The sequence below is a fragment of the Bubalus bubalis genome, chromosome 3 (assembly GCF_019923935.1).
Source record: "Bubalus bubalis isolate 160015118507 breed Murrah chromosome 3, NDDB_SH_1, whole genome shotgun sequence".
Lineage (NCBI taxonomy): Eukaryota > Metazoa > Chordata > Mammalia > Artiodactyla > Bovidae > Bubalus > Bubalus bubalis.
The window spans coordinates 160,888,692-160,909,229 of NC_059159.1; the positions used below are offsets into that span (position 1 = coordinate 160,888,692).

The 20,538-nt window shown below is 44.3% G+C and overlaps 2 long non-coding RNA genes across 5 annotated transcripts; one reads left to right on the forward strand and one right to left on the reverse strand.

The window, feature by feature from the left end:
- Window positions 1-337: 337 nt before the first annotated feature.
- LOC123332948 lies at window positions 338-18,479 on the forward strand. 4 transcript variants are annotated; one of them, XR_006550146.2, is made up of 5 exons: window positions 338-678; window positions 3,463-3,551; window positions 13,457-13,614; window positions 16,823-16,953; window positions 18,306-18,479. It is a non-coding gene; the product is annotated as an uncharacterized LOC123332948 (long non-coding RNA). The 4 variants fall into 4 exon arrangements; XR_006550147.2 differs by lacking the exon at window positions 338-678 and adding an exon at window positions 2,108-2,299; XR_006550148.2 differs by lacking the exon at window positions 3,463-3,551 and having other exon boundaries at window positions 358-678.
- LOC123332949 lies at window positions 1,853-3,166 on the reverse strand. Its single transcript, XR_006550150.2, has 3 exons — window positions 3,003-3,166; window positions 2,206-2,324; window positions 1,853-2,113 (listed from the first exon to the last, which is right to left on the reverse strand). It is a non-coding gene; the product is annotated as an uncharacterized LOC123332949 (long non-coding RNA).
- Window positions 18,480-20,538: the final 2,059 nt, after the last annotated feature.

Genomic DNA, 20,538 nt, shown 5'->3' on the forward strand with positions numbered 1-20,538 from the left:
TGGAGTGGGTTGCCATTTCCTCCTCCAGGAGACCTTCCTGACCCAGGGATTGAACCGAGGTCTCTTGCATTGCAGGTAGATTCTTTACCATCTGAGCCACCAGGGAAGCCCCCACGACAGTGGAGCCATTCATGGAAATAAGGAACACATAAGGAAAACCATGTGAGCTACCAGGGAAGCCATATAGCTCAGATGGTCCTCCTTACGTGTTCCTTATTTCGGTGAATGGTTCCGTCGTCTATTTGGGGGTTGGGTTTAATCCTCATGGTAGCCTGTATTATTGTTCAGCAAATCCTCCTTCTGCCTTCCTTTCCATGTTGAAGCAGAGTATACTTGTGCACTTCATTGACTTTGGGCTTGTCCATGGGTCTTGCTTTGAACAAACGAATGACTTCATGGCCGTTCCTAACAGAGGCTCTTACGGCACTGTGCTGGGAGCCACCTGTGTTCCTGCTTCCCCTGGGGCTCCTGCCATCTGTCATGAGGAGGCCCTGGGTGCCTGAATAGTAGACACCTGAGACAAACCTGAGCTTGACCTAGAGCCTGGAGCTGAGCCCAACTGAGGTTGAGCCCAGCTGACCCACAGGCCCATGTGCAAGAAATAAATGTTTGTTATTGTAAGCCAGTAAGATGTCTGCACTTTTCCAACCCCTCCCTCCCCACATTCAACCAAGACTTGTAAGTACTGCCTCCTGCCTCTGTCTAGATGCATCCAGTTCTACCATTTCCAACTGCTGTGCTCTAGTCCAGCCTTTTTTTATCTCTTGCAAGCCTTTTTACTGCTTTCCTCACATTTGGTCATATCCCCTTTAGTCCAATCACCCCACGCCGGCAAAGTGATCTTGCTAAAATCCAGGTCAGTTTCATCCCTTCCTTCAGGTATCCTAAGGGCTTGGGATCACCTAGAAAATGTCCACATCCGTGGACTCCTTAACCCTAACCTCGATCCTCTGGACCCTGCCATCTCCCCCACTCCTCCCTCGCCCCTTCTCCTCCACCCTCTGTCTACACGAACCTCTTCAGCTTCAGGAGAGCCCCATGTTCTTTCTTGCCCTAGGCCTTGGCCAGGCCTTCCCCACTGCGTGGACCAGAGTCCACTTCCCTTGCCCAACTGCATGTGGATCCCACCTCTCATCCTTCAGAGGTCACCTTAAGAATGGTTTTCTTTAGGGAGTCTCCTCTGATTCCTGTTGGTTGGTCTGGGTGAAATCCAATTTCTACTTGCTCCCCTAGCACCCTGAGCTTTTTTCTATCCAAACACATGAGCTGTTTTCTCACTCTAATTTGCTTGTCTTTCCTACTAGACTTGAGCTCTCACGAATGCAGGAACTGTGTCTAAATTGTTCATTATTTTTATTCCTTTAAAAAGGTGCTTATGTTCATTCTCCGAGTTCAAAAATTGTTAAATAAACACTATGGGAAAATAATATGAATGGGCTAAAGAGGTCCAAGATGGAAACAAAAACCACAGAAGGGACTCAGAGAATGTTTAGTTTCACCCTTTCATCGTACTGTTGGGGAAACTGAGGCTCAGAGAGCTTGACTAGACCAAGGCCCCAGAGGCTGTCAGAGACAGAGCTGGAATTAGAAGGTTCTGATGGGACTGCCTGGGCTTTATTTGTTGTCTAGTCTAAGGAATTTAAATAATTTAATTTAGGTTCTTAGCACCTGCAAGATTAGCATCACCTGGGAGTTGGTTGGCTCACTCCCTGCCTTAGACCTACTGAATCAGAATCATTTTAACAACATCTTCATGTGCTTTGTGGATACAATTAAGTCTGAGAAACACTGATCTCTATAACCAGGGGGACAGCTAGCCTGTCTTAAAGGCCATTCCAGTTCATACAGGAAAGCCAGCTGGTACAGTGGGAGAGAAAACCCAGCCAAAATGTTGGTGGCGTTCTATGCGTGCTGTAGACAAAAGGCCAGACGTATGGGATAGTTTGGGAGTCCAGTACCTGGCCTGCAGTGGGGAGGGGGTGGGGGGGGTGGGGGTAATGGTTCAACTTCAGGTGAGGTGAAGGAAGGAGCCTTGCAATAAAGGAAAATCCCAGGAGCCCAGCTGACCAGCAAGCCTAATGCTGCAAATTTCCAACTTTAACAGCAATAAAATCTAAAAAAAAAAAAATTGTATAAATAAACATTTACAAAACGATAATTCTCCCCCCGCTGCTTGAGGTGGTGGTGAAAGTGGTATACTCCTACCCTGCTAGTGACGGTGTCAACTGGCGCGCCTGTTGGGTACACACAGCAACAATATGTGGCAACCACTATGGCGTTGTTGACCGCCCTGGCCCAGGTAACGCCATTCATGGGAAATAAGCCTAAGGAGATAATTCAACAGAAGTGAAAAGCTATGTATGAAGTTGTTTGCTACAGTGGACAGCAGAAAAATACTGAATAAAAAGGGAATGATGGAGTAAATTATGATATGGTATCATGACCATTTATATTTAATTATAAAACAGCTGCTGTGTCTCACTTCATCGGCTTGGGGTACAGTGGTAGTGAAGAGCATGGTCTCTGGGTTTCTGATTCTGACCCTACCCTTTACTGCGTGATCTTGGGCAAGTTTATTTAACTGCCCTATGTCTCAGTTTCCGCATCTGTAAAACAAGGATAATAACAATGCCTAATTCATAGGATTGCTGTAAGGAGAGAATGATTTAATTAAAGGGTCCAGAATAGCACCTCTCTATAAATTCATATTACTATTATTTTTAGGGGCTTCCCTGGGGGCTCAGGCAGTAAAAAATCTGCCTGCAATGCAGGAGACCTGGGTTCAATCCCTGGGTCAGGAAGATCCCCTGGAGAAGGGAAAGGCCACCCACTCCAGTATTCTTGCCTAGAGAATTCTATGGACAGAGGAGCCTGGCGGCTACAGTCCATAGGGTCACAAAGAGTCGGACACGACTGAGTGACTAACGCACATTATTTTTAAGGGTCAAATAAAATGGCCTGATCCTCTCACTCCACCTGACACAGGAATGCTTTTCCCCCACCTTCCAGGCCTGAACTCCTGTGATCGTCTGAGACCCCCAGGGATGTTTCCTTAGTTCTCCTTGGAATTAGCCTGGTTTTTGAGCCTCATGGAGAGAAAACAAGAGAACTAGCTCAGTTGGCCTGTCCATTCCATTCTTTGTGGCTCTTGTTGCTCTCACGGTGTTGCTATTGAAACAGGCCATCCAGGGGCTGTCTTGAATTCTTCTTCCTCCCTCAGAATTTTCCCTGACTGTGTTAACTCCACCCTGTACCAGCCTGTAGACACACCCAGGTGCACTCACATGTGCACATACACAGCTGCTTTCTGTAAGCCTCTCCACCAGCCTGTCTGAGTCCTTGCTGGGTGACTGAACGGGGCCTCTTCCTCCTCCTCCGAACCGCTAGGTGTGTTTACATTTAGTGGCCTAGAATGGCATTCTTTTCAGTGGATTATCCTACTTGTTTCGATGATATTAACAGCTCCCATTACCTGAAAGCCAGAAGTGTGCCTGCCCAGGGTTTTGCTGCTCTATCTTTACAAACATCAGCCTTCAGAATAAAATCATGAGGTAGGTACCCAAGAGGTAGGTACTATTATTCCTATCATACAGCTGGAGCCTCTGAAGTTCAAGCATGTGTTGGTGTTTGCTGGAGATTCAGTTTGTAGGTGAAAAATCTGAGGTTTTAACCCGGGTTTGACTTCAAAGCCCACACTCAGAAATGCTACCCTAAACTGCCTCTTTAGGTAGGGACATAAGCAAGATGTTTATGATAAATGGGAGCTTAAAAAATAAAAGGAAAATTGCAGCATCACCACAGTGCCTCGAGTGGTGCCAAAATATGGCTCTGTGCAGACAGAGTGTCAAGAATGGTTGCCGTGCAAGGGTGACAGGATTGGGTATAAATTTTCCTTTTAAGTCATTTGTTTTAGTGATAGTTGTTATATAGATTTTATGATTTTTAAAAAGCTACTCTCCATCTTCAGAAATGACTGCCTTTAACCCACCATCTCTCAGACTTGATTGATCATAAGAATTACCTGGAGGGACTTTTAAAAGATACCCAGTGCCTGGGCTGGTGTGTGTGTGTGAGTGAGTGAGTGAGTGAGAGAGAGAGAATGTGTGACTCACTCGTGTCCAACTCTTTGTGACCCCCATGGACTGTAGCCTGCCAGGCTTCTCTGTCCATGGGATTCTCCAGGTAGGAATACTGGAATGGGTTGCCATTCCCTTCTCCAGCGGATTTTCCCAAGCCAGTGATTGAACCCAGGTCTCTTGCATTGCAGGAGGCAGATTTTTTGCCGTCTGAGCCACCAGTGACGCCAGGCTCCACCAGAGATGATGCAAATCAGAAACTCTGGGGGTTGAGTCCAGGCAGTGGTATTTTAAGAACATTCTCCCATTGATTTTGTGTGCAACTAAGATTGAAAAACGGAGAAGGAAATGGCAACCCACTCCAGTGTTCTTGCCTGGAGAATCCCAGGGATGGGGGAGCCTGGTGGGCTGCCTTCTCTGGGGTCGCACAGAGTCGGACATGACTGAAGCAACTTAGCAGCAGCAGCAGCAAGATTGAAAAACAGTTTCATAGAGAAGCTTCACCTCCTATTTCTCTTTCCAGAGAATCTAGCTGCCCCATCTTCTGTGACCCCATGCTAATTAACTCAGATTTTCCCCTCTGTGCCCAGGAAAAAGCTAGCAATATGACTTCCCCCCAACCAGTACTTTTTGAAAATGGGCACCAAGAAAAATCTTTGAGTGATGGAAATATTCAGTCTCTTGGTTGTCATGGTGGTTAGATAACTGTATGCATTTGCCAAAATGCATTGAACTGTAGACTTAAATTTGGTGAATTTTATTAGATGTAAATTATACTTCATTAAGCCACTGTTTAAAAAGGTATGAATATTCAAAAGGAAGAAATATATCGCTATTTATTCACAGAAATTAACACCATATTGTTTGGTTAATTTCACTTGTGAATAATTTCTCTTTCTTGACGTACCAATGTTCTTCTTTAGTCTGACGTTCCTTAAAGATTTGGCAATTCTTGGCTGCCAAGAAGAATTGCCTCAAGTCTCCTTCGACTTTAGGAATGTCGTAAGCTTACAGTGATTGTAAATACGGCGCAAGTCCCTCCCTCTCATCAATATGGGGGTGGGTGGTGGTGGTGGAATATACTGAGTGCTAGTCCTCCAGTAGAAATAGCAACCCAACTCCAGTGTTCTTGCCTGGAGAATCCCAGGGATGGGGGATCCTGGTGGGCTGCCGTCTATGGGGTCGCACAGAGTTGGACAGGACTGAAGAGACTTAGCAGCAATCCTCCAGTATGGGGGTTCCTTCGCCTCTACCCCTTATATTTTCTAGGCAGCTGGGGCCTCGGGATCACACTCAGTGTTTCCACCTGGGAGAGATGCTGCCGTCTGTGTCTTGTTATAGGTGAAGGCGCGGGCACTGCTATCAGGTCTAGCTACTTCTCAAAGTGGTTCTCAGTTACGGTCTTTAAACCAGCAGCATCAACACCCCCTGGGAACTTATCAGAAATGCAATTTTTCGGGCCCTGTCCCAGATGAACTGAATCAGAAACTCTGGGGTGTGGTTCAATCTATACTTCAACTTGCTCTTCAAGTGGTCTTGCAGAGTACCCCAGTTAATTTCCTGGACTACCACTCTTTTCCTTGACCCCCATTCACAGCAAGCATTCTTGCAAGTATTTCAAGCTGAGGTTTCTTCTCTCAGTCCAATTTCAACTGCTTTCTATCATTCAGAAATTCCCCACATTTTCTGGTGGGTTGGTATCATTGGTAGCAGCTATTCTTGCTTTCTAGTGTTCTAATGGATCTTTATTTTTAATCGTGGTAGTGGCTCAGTCGGTGAAGAATCTGCCTGCAAGCAGGCTGTCTGCAGTGCAGGAGACCTGGGTTTGACTCCTGGGTTGGGAAGATCCCCTGGAGAAGGGAAAGGCTACCCACTCCAGTATTCTGGCCTGGAGAATGCCATGGACTGTATAGTCCATGGGGTCACAAAGAGTCAGACACAACTGAGCGACTCTCACTTGGAGAAGGAAATGGAAATCCACTCCAGTATTCTTGCCTGGGAAATCCCATGGACACAGGAGCCTGGTGGGCTATAGTCCATGGGATCGCAGAGTCGGGCATGACTAAGTGGCTAAACATGCCACCACAGTGCAAATAACCTAAAATTTACCACCTTAACTGTTTCTAAGTGTGTAGTTTGGTAGTGTTAAGTGCATTCATGTTGTTGTGCAATGCTCGTCATTATCTATCTCAATAACTTTCGGCTTGCAAAGAAACTCTTATCCTTAAACAACTCCCCATAGAATGGAATTTTAAAAAGCAAATTTTTTTCTGTCATTAAAAGGAATCTTGGGTGGTATTGAGGTTAATGCAAATGCTCTGTATGCCATCATTTTTTTTTTTCAATTGTGGTTAAATATCCTTGAAAAGTGAAGTTGCTCAGTCATGTCTGACTCTTTGCTAGCCCATGGACTGTAGCCCACCAGGCTTCTCTGTCCATGGGATTTTCCAGGCAAGAATACTGGAGTGGGTTGCCATTTCCTTCTCCAGGGGATCTTCCCAACCCAGGGATTGAACCCAGGTCTCCCGCATTGCAGGCAGATGCTTTAACCTCTGAGCCACCAGGGAAGGCATAAATATACATAACATAAAATTTATTAGCTTAACTATTTTTTTTTTTTGGCTGTTGCATGTGGGATCTTAGTTCCCTCACTAGGGATGGAACCTGCTCCCCCTGCAGTGGAAGCAGACTCTTAACCACTGAACCACCAAGGAAGTCCCTCTTAACCATTTTTAGATATGCAGTTCAGTGGTATTAAATTCATTCATATTGTTGTGCAAGATCACCACTATCGATCTCCAGAACTTTTTCATCTTCCCAAACTGAAACTCTGTGCCTGTTAAACATTAATTCCCCATTCCTCCCTTGCCAGCCCCTGGCAACCACTGTCTATTTTCTGTCTCTATAAATTTGACTAAGTACTTCATATCAATGGAATTATATAGTATTTGTCCCTTTGTGACTGGCTTATTTCACTTAGAATAATGTCAAGTTTCAACCACGTTGTAGCATGTGTTAGAATTTCCTTCCTTTTTAAGGCTGAATAATATTCTATTGTGTACATTCACCATGTTCTGTTTATCCATTCACTCATCAAGGAACACTTGGGTTGCTTCCACTTTGGGCTGTTGTAATAATCTTGCTATGAACATGGGTGTGCAGATTTCTTTTCGTATCCCTGCTTTCCCTTCGTTGAAGCAGGTACCCAGAAGTAGAATTGCTGGCTCATATGGTAATTCTAACTTTAATTTTTGGAGGAACTGCCATTCTGTTTTCCCTACATCTGCTCCATTTCACATTCCTACCAACGGTGCACAAGAGTTCTGATATCTCCACATCCTCGCCAACACTTCTTCTTTTCTTCTTTTTTTAGTGATAGCCATCCTAATGGATGTGAAGTGGTATCCCATTGCAGTTTTCATTTTCATTTCCCTAATGATCAGTGATGTTGAACATCTTTTCATGTGCTTATTGGCCATTTGTATATCTTCCCTGGAGAAATATCTATTCTAGTATTTTGTCTATTTTTAAATCAGGTTGGTTGTTTTTTTTTTTTGTTCCTGAGTTTCAAATTTTTTTATATACTTTATATATTAATGCCTTATAGGATATGCAATTTGCAAATATTTTTTCCCATTCTTTTGGTTGCATTTTCACTCTATTGCTAGTGTCCTTTAATGCACAAAAAGTTTTTCATTTTGATGCAGTCCAATTTGTCTGTTTTTTTCTTTCATTGCTTTGCTTTTGCTGTTTTAGCCAAGAAAATCAGTGCCAAATCCAGTGTCCTGAAGCCCAGTGTTTTCTTCTCTCTATGCCATCTTCATCTAGCCTCTCATAGCAGTTTCTATTGTCTTCTAGTTAGACATAAATATCTAACTTTCCCCAACCCTGCCCTTGTCATTAGCATTAATGTTTAAAACCTGGCAATTTTGCTATCAATCCACAATGTAGATACAACCACTTTTTGATGAAAGGCTAAGACAAGCTGCAGTAAGTTCTGAATGACCTTGATCTTAACCCTATCACAGTGAAAAGGACCTGGGAAGACTAGACTAGGCAGGGTTTTTGGAATCAAAAGGACCTCACCCAAATCCTGTGTTTACCACTGCTAGCTGGGTGGTTGGGGGCAAGTTTTGCCTCTTTGAGCTTCAGTTTTTATTTTATCTTTTTTGTTGTTTTAAAGTTCTTTGCTCCTGTTTTTGGCTGCTCTGGGTCTGCGCTGTAGCACGTGGACCCTCTCTAGTGTGGTGAGTGCGGGCGACTCTTCATTGCGGTACAGAGCTTCTCATTGCCGTGGCTTCTCGTTGCAGAGCATGGGCTCTAGGTATGCAGGCTTCAGAAGCTGCAGCACATGGGCTCAGCAGCTGTGGCACATGGGCTTTGTAGCATGTGGGATCATCCTGGGCCAGGGATTGAACCTGTGTCCCCTGCATTGGCAGGCAGATTCTTAACCACTGGATCACCAGGCAAGTCCTGTATTTTATCTTTAAAATGGGGATAATTATACCTGCTTGAGGTGTAGTTGTGAGAGTGACAGATAATGGTAGAGAATGACATCTCTGGCTCTTGGAAGCCGGGAGTCCTAATTAATAATGATGCTGTGTTAGACTTGGTTGTCACCCAGTATAACTCCTCTCCTTGACCTCTAGCCCATGAGCACCTCCAGGATCAAGTTAGCACATCCTCATCTCTGGATCCTAACACTTGGTCCCAAGCCTGGCCCATGGTAGGATCTCTGTAGGCATTTGTTGACTGAATGATTTGGAAGGTGAAAAAACATTCCCTTTGAAGCCAGCCTGAAAGCCACATCCTTGACTTGGCACATAAGTGTGAAGTAATGAGTCTGAGGATTCATATGGAAAGCATTCTTGCTCTTGGAATGTATTTCTTTCAACATATGATGCCAACGATGCCCAACTTTCCTCTCTCCTCTTCACGGCTGCTGTCATTTGTTTACTTTCCAAATGAAACTGATCCTGCACCGAAAGGGAGTTTTGGAAGAAGTTTCAATGGACACGAAAGCCGGGTGCCTGGATGGTTTTATTGCTGAGTCCCTCGTCTGGGAAACCTCTCAGTACTAGGGTTTCCTTCAGAATGAAAGACAAGGGGAAGCTGGCTGGCAGGCACACTGACTACAAGATAGAGATCTTTTGAATTCCCTATTTTAGCAAAGTTTGATTTGATAGATTCTGTACAGTTCTGTTAAGTTACATTGAATTTGGTGCTTAGGTGAGTATGGAGCAGATCAGATTTTTTTTTCTGATTCCATTCAAATTTTTATTCTCTGTACAAAATAATGTCATTAGCAACTTTAAAAAAAGTTACAGCATGAAGTATTCCTTGACGTGCTAAAGTGGCCAACACTGAGACTAAGGAAATACATGTATTAATTTTGGATCATAGTTCCTTTTGTAAACTATTTTTGGAGTGCAATTTGCTGTCATCAACATCAGATTTTCTTCCTTGGTGAAGTATTTGTTCAAAGACAAGTCTTTATGAGTAATCATCAGAGAAAGAGGAAGCAGGTTAATTTTACTTTGAAAAGGCTGTTGGGTGCCGAAGCTGGTAGGCTGTGCAAAAATATAGGCTTGGACTGTTTCCAAAGTGCATCTTAAAAGAATCGTGGGTAATATTGTTCGCCCCAGTGGCTATTTCTGAGCTCAGATTTAGTGGAAGATGATTACATGTACTTAACAGAAACATGATCAGGCAAGTATTTTATATCCTGGCACATTCTTGACACTCTCTCACTGGGCAGACTCTAGTTTCCATGGGTCCGGACCCTCCCTAGTGTTATCAGCCTACCACTGAGAACATCCATTTTAAACACAGATCTGAGCAAGTCCTCCTCCTGCCTAAAAATCCTCACTAGCTATCCCACTTCTTCCAGGATATGGTCCAAAGATATCCCAGGCCTGTGTGAGCCAACCCTCTGTTGAGCCTGTAAGCTTGATCCCTGGATCTTTCACAGCCTTTTTAGAACTCTCCACTTACATATATAACAAAAAAACTCACCGTTTCAGACTAAACAAATCATGGCATTCAGTACGTGTAAAAATGCACCCATCACTATGATGTAGTTTCAGAATATTTTCATCACCCCCAAATGAAACCATTTACGCCTTAAGCAGTCTCTCCCTGTGGCCCCTCCGTGCAGCCCCTGGCAACCACCAGCCTACTTTTTGTGTCCCTGGGTTTATCTGTTTTGGCTATTTCATATGTCTAGAATCATTGTCTAGAATATTGTACGGAATTATGTAATATGTGACCTTTGAGCTTAGTTTCTTTTATATAATACAATATTTTTGAGGTTCATTTGTGTGGTCACAGTACTGTGTTAGAAATTCATGCCAGGCTTTTCTGCTGGTACAGTGGATAAGAATCCACCTGCCAACGCAGGGAGCATGGGTTCAATCTCTGGTCCAGGAAGATTCCACCTGCCATGGAGCAACTAAGCCTGTGTGCCACGACTACTGAGCCTGCGTTCCACAACAAGAGAAGCCACCGCAATGAGAAGCCCACACACCCCCAAAAAGAGTAGCCCTGACTCGCTGCAACTAGAGAAAGCCTGAATGCGACAGCAAAGACCCAGTGTGGCTGTGAAAGTCGCTCAGTCTTTGGGACCCCATGGACTATACAGTCCATGGAATTCTCCAGGCCAGAATACTGGAGTGGGTAGCCTTTCCCTTCTCCAGGGGATCTTCCCGACCCAGGAATGGAACCAGGGTCTCCTGCATTACAGGTGGATTCTTTACCAACTGAGCTATCAGGGAAGCCCATAAGTATATAAATAAATAAAAATAACAACAAAAGAAGAAGATTCATGCCTTTCTGTGTCTGAATAATATTCTATTGTATGGATATGGCACAATTTATTTATGCATCCATCTGATGACGGACATTTGGATGGTTTCCACTTTTGGGCTGTTGTGACTGCTGCATGTGTGTACATATATCTGCATGAATAAATGAATAAAAACCTGTTTTCAGTTCTTTTGGGTACATACCCAGGAGTGGAACTGCTGGGTCATATTATATTTCTGTTTAATGTTTTGAAGAATTTTCAAATTATTTTCTTCCCTTTTCTCTCTCCTTTTAAAAATTTTGTTTATTTATTTTTATTTTTGGCTGTGCTGGGTCTTCTCTGCTGCGCATGGGCTTTCCCCGGCTGTGGCGAGTAGGGGCTACTCTTCGTGGTGGTGCGAGGGCTTCTCATCGTGGTGGCTTCTCCTGTTAGCGGAGCACAGGCTCCAGTAGCTTCAACATGCAGGCTTAGTAGCCATGGCTCATGGGCTCCGGAGTCCGGGCTCAGTAGTTGTGGCGCACGGGCTTAGTTGCCCTGAGCAATGTGGAATCTTCCCGGACCAGGGATCAAACCCACTGACCCCTGGATTGGCAGTCGGACCCCATCCAGGGAGTCCCATACAGGGCTGCACAGAGTAGGTGCTCAATGAATGTGTGTAGAAATTGGATTGACTGTAGAGGGATTATATGCAGTTTTTATCCTTGAGGAATATGTGGTGTGTGTAGTAAGCTGTGAATATGAGTGATGGGCTGAGTGGAGATTGGGGGTAGGTAAGGTGAAAAAAATGTTTAAAAAGGTGGGGGGGGCTTCCCTGGCGGCTTAGATGGTAAAGAATATGAGTGATGGGCTAAATGGAGATAGGGGGTAGGTGAGGTAAAGAAGACCCTGCCGATTCCTTTCAGTTTAGTTCAGTTCAGTTGCTCAGTCATGTCCGACTCTTTGCGACCCCATGAACCGCAGCACGCCAGGCCTCCCTGTTCATCACCAACTCCCGGAGTCTACCCAAACCCATGTCCATTGAGTCAGTGATGCCATCCAACCATCTCATCCTCTGTCGTCCCCTTCTCCTCCTGCCCTCAATCTTTCCGAGCAGCAGGGTCTTTTCAAATGAGTCAGCTCTTTGCATCAGGTGGCCAAAGGATTGGAGTTTCAGCTTCAACATCAGTCCTTCCAATGAATACTCTGGACTGATTTCCTTTAGGATGGACTGCTTGGATCTCCCTGAAGTCCAAGGGATGCTCAAGAGTCTTCTCCAATACCACAGTTCAAAAGCATCAATTCTTCGGCGCTCAGCTTTCTTTATAGTCCAACTCTCACAGCCATACATGACTACTGGAAAAACCATGGCCTTGGACAAAGGAAAAAGAAGACTAGTGTGGCAGAACTAGTTATCCACAAGGACCTGGCTTCCATGGCTGGTTTCCTCCTCCTATAAGTCGATTTAATCGTGTCCGACTCTGCAACCCTGTGGACTGTAGCTCTTCAGGCTTCTCTGTCCATGGGATTTCCCAGGCAAGAATACTGGAGCAGGTTGCCATTTTCTTCTCCATGGGATCTTCTTGACCCAGGGATCAAGCCCACATCTCCTGCATTGGCAGATAGGTTCTTTACCACTAGCGTTTGCCTTTAACTAACTCATTTTAATTTTCTGGAATGTTCAGTTCTCCTCTTTGTCAAATGAAAAGGTGGGATATTTGAGTGATATTCCATTTTTTGGTTTGTTTTAAGCAATGGGAACTAGTTTTTTTTTCATAGGAAATCACTGCTTGGAAGCCCACTCTACCTTTGTCAGGGGATGGCAGAGTGCGGAGCAAGGCACAGACCAGGAGGCAGGGCAGCCCTGATCCCTGCAGCCCCGAGACTGAGAGGACCCCAAGACACAAGGTCCCAGTGCATTCAGTAGCTCTGAGAGACCTCTGTTCTAGAAAGACCAAGGAAGCCTTAATGCACACAAGTGAATATTCTTCTACAAAAGAAGTATTTTTTCCCAAGCAATAGAGGGGAGCTTAAGGAATGAGATAGCAACTTCAACAAGAAAAGAATAAAAGATTTTGATGAAATATTGCATCGAGTAATCCCCTGGTTAAAAAGGGTATCCTTCCTCATACTTCCCTTCTCACCTCCTTGTATTTAAAAAAAAAAAAAGGTGCTGCAGGTTGACTTCATGAACGGAATTGTCAAACATTTGTACTCTCCTAACTGAACGGATTCCTGCAACATGAGAGCATTTCCTCTGCAAATGTCCTGCCTGGTGCCACAGCTGAGCGGGTCCCTGGGCAGGCCTGGTCTCGTCCTTACTTTCTGGGTTTCCTTTCTTTCACTCTTTCTCCCTCTCTCCTGGCAAAATGTCGTGAAAACAGGACATTTACACTCCACCCTCACGTTATCTTTTCTCTCTAGTTCTTTGCTTTTGAACTAGACTTCAACATGGGGAAGGTTAGCTGAGACCCTCCCCCCCCCCCCAAACCACTTCCTGGCCCGCCTATGGCACCGACAAGTCGTAACCTGTCGCTCCACAGGGATCGTTGGTAATGCTTGGCTTGCCTTGCTCTCGTTCAATTTTTTATTTCCGCAGAAGCTCATTTGGAGGGAACACTTCCGAAAACGTACTGCCTGAACCTCAAAATCTCTTCTGGTGTATTCAAACTCAGGCACAGAAGTCATTCAGGAACTGAGACTGAAGTTGATTTAGCCGGGTGTCTGAATTAGCCCCCAAACCACATCATTCTTATTGTAAGTATCTCTACTTGCTGTCATAGAAACAGTTCAAGCAGTGTAACCACAAACATTATTCACCTTCCACTATTAACCCTGTTGTTCATTTCTTTTTTTTTTTTTTTTTCCAAAGCTCTTCTGGAAATTCTACAACTTCTTTTAAAACAGATTTTCTAGACAATGACTGCTTTTTTGCTGATGGAGTCCTATTATAAAAATAGGAAGAAATTCAGTTTCAATATCCCTCTGATTCTACTTGCTTAGCAGTTGCTTTCACTCCAAAATGGGCAGGAAGGTAAACACTGCAATCTTGTTACCATTTCTTTAAATGCTTTTAAAAAAGAGAACTTACAGTTTTCTGGAGGGTGCCCACATGCTGTTAATCCCTCTTGCTCCACCATGGTGCTGTGGGACTAAACGGAGGACTGGCTGCCGTAATCCTTTAACTGGCACTTCAAAAATGATGTAGAAAAGCTAAAGTCTGTCTTGCAAACCCCAAAACTTGTCTCCACAATCTTGCCTCGATCAGCTTCCAAAGTATAATGCAGCTTGATTATTTTCCTCTGGGGAAACCTGTGTAACAGGTCTCTAAGCACCATTGGATGTGTCAGAGGTTTAATTGATTCTTCACCAGGTCTCTGCACCCCATAATAGCCTTACTAAGCACAGAACGTGTTTTACGGGAATAGTCACCCAGAGCTTAATTTGTTGTTGTGAGGCAGACAAGACTGTTTCCCAATGAAATTAAATCTGTTTCGTGCCCTGTGAGTTTCTTCCTGATGAAGTGTGCTCTGCTGACTACTGAGAGTGCAACCCTTGATGGTCTCCAATTAGCATGGATGCCATTCCAAGGAAAGCTTACTCTCTGTTCCTTGCCAGTTTTGGAAAAACATTCTGGTGGGGAACAGGGCTGCCACAGAACTCTGTTCCTTGAGTTCATTTACTTTTCTCTTGCTTCTTGGGTCACAAGGCAGGGGTGATCCACATGCCCTTAGCACAACCCATGTAAAGTTATCTCACACTTGCTATCTTATTTGTCATCTTGATAACATTGCCAAGAGGGCAGGCAGGTATTATTATGCCCATTTTACAGATAAGAAAACTGAGTCCCAAATAGTCTTGCAACTTACTCAAGGAATTGCTGATAATAAGCACCAAGTAAGGACTAGAAAGCACTTACTCTTTTTAGTAATTACCCTCTTCCTTGGTCTAAAGTGGGCTTCCCTTGTGGCTCAGCTGGTAAAGAATCCACCTGCACTGTGGGAGACCTGGGTTCGATCCCTGGGTTGGGAAGATCCCCTGGAGAAGGGAAAGGCTACCCACTCTAGTATTCTGGCCTGGCGAATTCCATGGATTGTATAGTCCTTGGGGTGGCAAAGAGTTGGACATGACATCCTGGAATGTGAAGTCAACTGGGCCTTACGAAGCATCACTACGAACAAAGCTAGTGGAGGTGATGGAATTCCAGTTGAGCTATTGCAAATCCTGAAAGATGATGCTGTGAAAGTGCTGCACTCAATATGCCAGCAAATTTGGAAAACTCAGCAGTGGCCACAGGACTGGAAAAGGTCAGTTTTCATTCCAATCCCAAAGAAAGGCAATGCCAAAGAATGCTCAAACTACCGCACAATTGCACTCCTCTCACACGCTAGTAAAGTAATGCTCAAAATTCTCCAAGCCAGGCTTCAGCAATATGTGAACTGTGAACTTCCAGATGTTCAAGCTGGTTTTAGAAAAGGCAGAGGAACCAGAGATCAAATGGCCAACATCTGCTGGATCATAGAAAAAGCAAGAGAGTTCCAGAAAAACATCTATTTCTGCTTTATTGACTATGCCCAAGCCTTTGACTGTGTGGATCACAATAAACTGTGGAAAATTCTGAAAGAGATGGGAATACCAGACCACCTGACCTACCTCTTGAGAAACCTATATGCAGGTTAGGAAGCAACAGTTAGAACTGGACATGGAACAACAGACTGGTTCCAAATAGGAAAAGGAGTACGTCAAGGCTTTATATTGTCACCCTGCTTATTTAACTTATATGCAGAGTACATCATGAGAAACGCTGGCCTGGAAGAAGCACAAGCTTGAATCAAGATTGCCGGGAGAAATATCAATAACCTCAGATATGCAGATGACACCACCCTATGGCTGAAAGTGAAGAAGAACTAAAAAGCCTCTTGATGAAAGTGAAAGAGGAGAGTGAAAAAGTTGGCTTAAAGCTCAACATTCAGAAAACGAAGATCATAGCATCTGGTCCCATCACTTCATGGGAAATAGATGGGGAAATAGTAGAAACAGTGTCAGACTTTATTTTTTGGGGCTCCAAAATCACTGCAGATGGTGATTGCAGCCATGAAATTAAAAGACGCTTACTCCTTGGAAGAAAAGTTATGACCAACCTAGATAACATATTCAAAAGCAGAGACATTACTTTGCCAACAAAGGTCCATCTAGTCAAGGCTATGGTTTTTCCAGTAGTTGTGTATGGATGTGAGAGTTGGACTGTGAAGAAAGCTGAGTGCTGAAGAATTGATGCTTTTGAACTGTGGTGTTGGAGAAGAGTCTTGAGAGTCCCTTGGACTGCAAGGAGATCCATCCAGTCCATTCTGAAGGAGATCAGTCCTGGGTGTTCTTTGGAAGGACTGATGCTAAAGCTGAACCTCCAGTACTTTGGCCACCTCATGTGAAGAGTTGACTCCTTGGAAAAGACTCTGATGCTGGGAGGGATTGGGGGCAGGAGGAGAAGGGGACGACAGAGGATGAGATGGCTGGATGGCATCACTGACTCGATGGACGTGAGTCTCAGTGAACTCCGGGAGTTGGTGATGGACAGGGAGGCCTGGCGTGCTGCGATTCATGGGGTCACAAAGTGTCGGAAACGACTGAGCAACTGAACTGAACTGAACTGAGCGACTTTCACTTTGGAGTTAAAGTAGGCAAGACTGCTCTACCTAGAACTTACTACAGTGGAATTTCTGCCCTCCCACCCCTCAACACAATTCAGTTATTCATTCAATCAACAAACAGTTGTAGTGAGTATGAATTTGGGGCCTCAAAATTCAGACCTACAAAATGATAGATTTATTTTTATGTAACTTCTATTAAATTCTCTCTTGGGTCCTCATTCCCCCTGCTGGCAGAAACTTGTCAATTTTAGTTTTTTTCTGCCAGATCAGTGATCTCCTCCTCCTCCCCACCTTTTTTTTTTTTTTTCTTTCTGTAGCTGTATATAAATTCAGGCCATTAGAAGGTGTGTGTGTGAGAGATGGAAATGGTAGAAGCATATGGCCTTCTGGGCTCTTCTCATTCTGACTGCTGTTGGAGTGTGTGGTCCATCTGGCCTTCCAATATTTGGTAAGTGCTAGCATTATTGCTACGTGATTTTTTAAAAATCCAGCTTTTGAGGTATCTGTAGAACTGCTGGCTTGCTTTCCTGCATCTAGCGTCTGTGTCCTCCTTGTAAGTATGAAAGACACGTGGCTGATCTCCTGAGCTACCCTGAAGATTTGGGGGAGTTTCATAGGACTGTCTCAGGTCTCTTGGTCTAGCTTTGTCATACGTCATTTTTATCTGAAGCTTCTCTCTCCCTCCCTACTCCATTCCTCACCTCCTCAGGTGTCGCCTGGTATGGGGCACAAGTCTCCTCTATGCCCTGCATCTACCAAAGCAACCTGGGGTGTGTCCCACTTCCCTGACCACACGCGTGTCCTGTCACTCGAGGGAAGGAGAGAGGGTGGGTAAGGGACATAAGCAGCGACATTCCTCCTCATCTAAGTGTCTGCTCTCTTCTCCAACACTGTCCTCTAGAGCAGGCAAATTTTACCTCCTCTGGGTCGGGGGGATGAGATGGGGTGAGGAAGAAGAATTAACCCAGCAAGTACTTATCCAAATCTATTATTTCTGCCAGGAGCTCAGGTTTGAAGGTCAAAAGCTATGAGTTATTAATAACTATGTTTGTTCTTTCTTTCTTGAAGCAGTAAAGGTGGAATATCTTGTCTGTCTGTGTATGTGTGTGTGTATGTGTGTGAGGGGGTGTGCTGAGTCGCTTCATTCATGTCCCTCTCTTTGCCACCCTGTGGACTGTAGCCCCCCAGGCTCCTCTGTCCATGGGATTCTCCAGGCAGGAATACCAGAGTGGGTTGCCATGTTCTCCTCCAGGGGATCTTCCTGACTCAGGGATCGAACCCGCCTCTCTTATATCTACTGCATTGGCAGGTGGGTTCTTTACCAGTGCCACCTGGGAAGCCCGAGTGTGTGTGTTGGGTAATCTGCTAATGTTTCATAATATTGTCCTGAGTTTAATAATTTTGTCTATTATATTTCAGATTCTCTGTCAGGGAATATAGAGATGATGAACAGGCTCTATCCCTTGCTCAGGATGTTCCCAGCCTAGTGAGAAAGGCAGGGACATGGGGGTTGACTCTAAAGTAAGATGCAGGCTGAGGGCTGTGTGTACTACTTAAACCAGTAGGGTGGTGCTGGGGCTTCCTTGGTGGCTCAGGCGGTAAAGTGTCTGCCTGCAATGCGGGGAACCTGGGTTCGATCCCTGGGCTGTGAAGATTCCCTGGAGAAGGAAATGGCAATCCACTCCAGTACTGTTGCCTAGAAAATCCCATTGATGGAGGAGCCTGGTAGGCTACCATCCACAGGGTTGCAAAGAGTCGGACACGACTAAACGACTTCATTTCTTTTTTTTTTTTTTTTAGTGGTGCTGGCTGAATGGAAGAATGTATAAGGTGCCACTTGTACCCTTTCCCCAATACTTTGGCCACCTGATGTGAAGAATTGACTCATAGGAAAAGACCCTGATGCTGGGAAAGATTGAGGGCAGGAGAAGAAGGGGACGACAGAGGATGAGATGGTTGGATGGCATCACCGACTCGATGGACGTGACTTTGAGCAAGCTCCGGGAATTGGTGATGGACAGGGAAGCCTGCCATGCTGCAGTCTATGGGATCACAAAGAGTTGGACACGACTGAGTGACTGAACTGTACCCTTTCCCTGAAGACTCAAACAAAGACTACAATTCTACAGTTTCCCTCTTATCCAAACTATTTGGGGCTCACCACTTTGGGTATCTGATCTGAATTAAGATGCAGGTGGAAAGCAAAAGGAAACTTAATAAACAAATTATAATTTTGTATTTATGATCCCATGGGACTTTCTGTACCTCAGTGAGAGCTTATAGGGTTATTTCCATGCAGCCTATATAAAGCCAAGGTTCCTAAGTAATAGCATCTTCTAGATGAGAAACGAACTGAGAAATATTAATCTGGCATCATGAAATAATTTGAACTTTTACTTCTATTTCTCAAAAAAGCCCTGAAAGAGAGTCTATTCATTACATGAAGCAAATTCCCTCCTTCTCTTTCATCTTTTCTTTTCTTCCTCTTGCCTTCCTGTTTGTCCTATCTATCCATCCATCCCTCCATCCATCATCTAACATTCATTCATCTGTCTCACAGTCAACTTTGCTCTTTCCTAGTCCAAACTTCCACCCAAATCTCTCAAACTGAGCTGACATAGTCTTTTGGGCAGGGGGGACTTTTTCAACCATTTTCTATTTTAGCTTCCTCTTTTTCTCTTTATCCTTTCCCCTCCCCCCCCTCTTTCTTCCAGTCCAGTAACGACCTGCCCTTTAAAGTACAAATCTAAATATTACTTTATCTACATAATATAGATCTGGAAAAAAATCTGGAGAAGACAGAACCATCCTTAATATGCTGAGGGTAGAGGTGGTGGGTTGAAGGAAGAGGCAGAGCCCAAAGAAGCAAAGACAGAATTTTCCTTAGTTGATGGAGAAGGTAAAGTTCAGTCACTCAGTCGTGTCTGACTCTTTGCGACCCCATGGACTGCAGCACACCAGGCTTCCCTGTCCATCACCAAATCCTGGAGTTCACTCAAACTCATGTCCACTGAGTCAGTGATGCCATCCAACCATCTCATCCTCTATCATCCCCTTCTCCTCCTGCCTTCAATCTTTTCCAGCATCAGGGTCTTTGCAAACAAGTCAGTTCTTCGCATCAGGTGGCCAAAGTATTGGAGTTTCAGCTTCAGCATCAGTCCTTCCAATGCATATTCAGGACTGATTTCCTTTCGGATGGACTGGTTGGATCTTCTTGCAGTCCAAGGGACTCTCAAGAGTCTTCTTCAACACCACAGTTCAAAGGCATCAATTCTTCGGTGCTCAGCTTTCTTTATAGTCCAACTCTCACATCTATACATGACTACTGGACAAACCATAGCTTTGACTAGACGGACCTTTGTTGGCAAAGTAATGTCTCTGCTTTTGAATATGCTGTCTAGGTTGGTCATAACTTTCCTTCCAAGGAGTAAGTGTCTTTTAATTTCATGGCTGCAATCACTATCTGCAGTGATTTTGGAGCCCAGAAAAATAAAGTCAGCCACTGTTTCCCCATCTATTACCCATGATGAAGTGATGGGACCAGATGCCATGATCTTAGTTTCTGAATGTTGAGCTTTAAGCCAACTTTTTTACTCTCCTCTTTGACTTTCATCAAGAGGCTCTTTAGTTCTTCTTCGCTTTCTGCCATAAGGGTGGTGTCATCTGCATATCTGAACTTATTGATATTTCTCCTGACAATCTTGATTCCAGCTTGTGCTTCATCCAGCCCAGCGTTTCTCATGATGTACTCTGCATATAAATTAAATAAGCAGGGTGATAATATACAGCCTTGACATACTCCTTTCCTGATTTGGAACCAGTCTGTTGTTCTATGTCCAGTTCTAAGTATAATATTATTTGCAAGTCTATTTTTTTTAACCCTGTCAAACAATTTTACAGATGGAGAAACTGAGGCCTGAAGAATAAAATAAGCTGCTCAAGGTCTCATAGCTGTAAGTGACAGAGGTGTGGTTTAAATATGGATCTTTGACATCAAGTGTTCTTCCTACTCACAAGTGCAGTAAATTCCCAG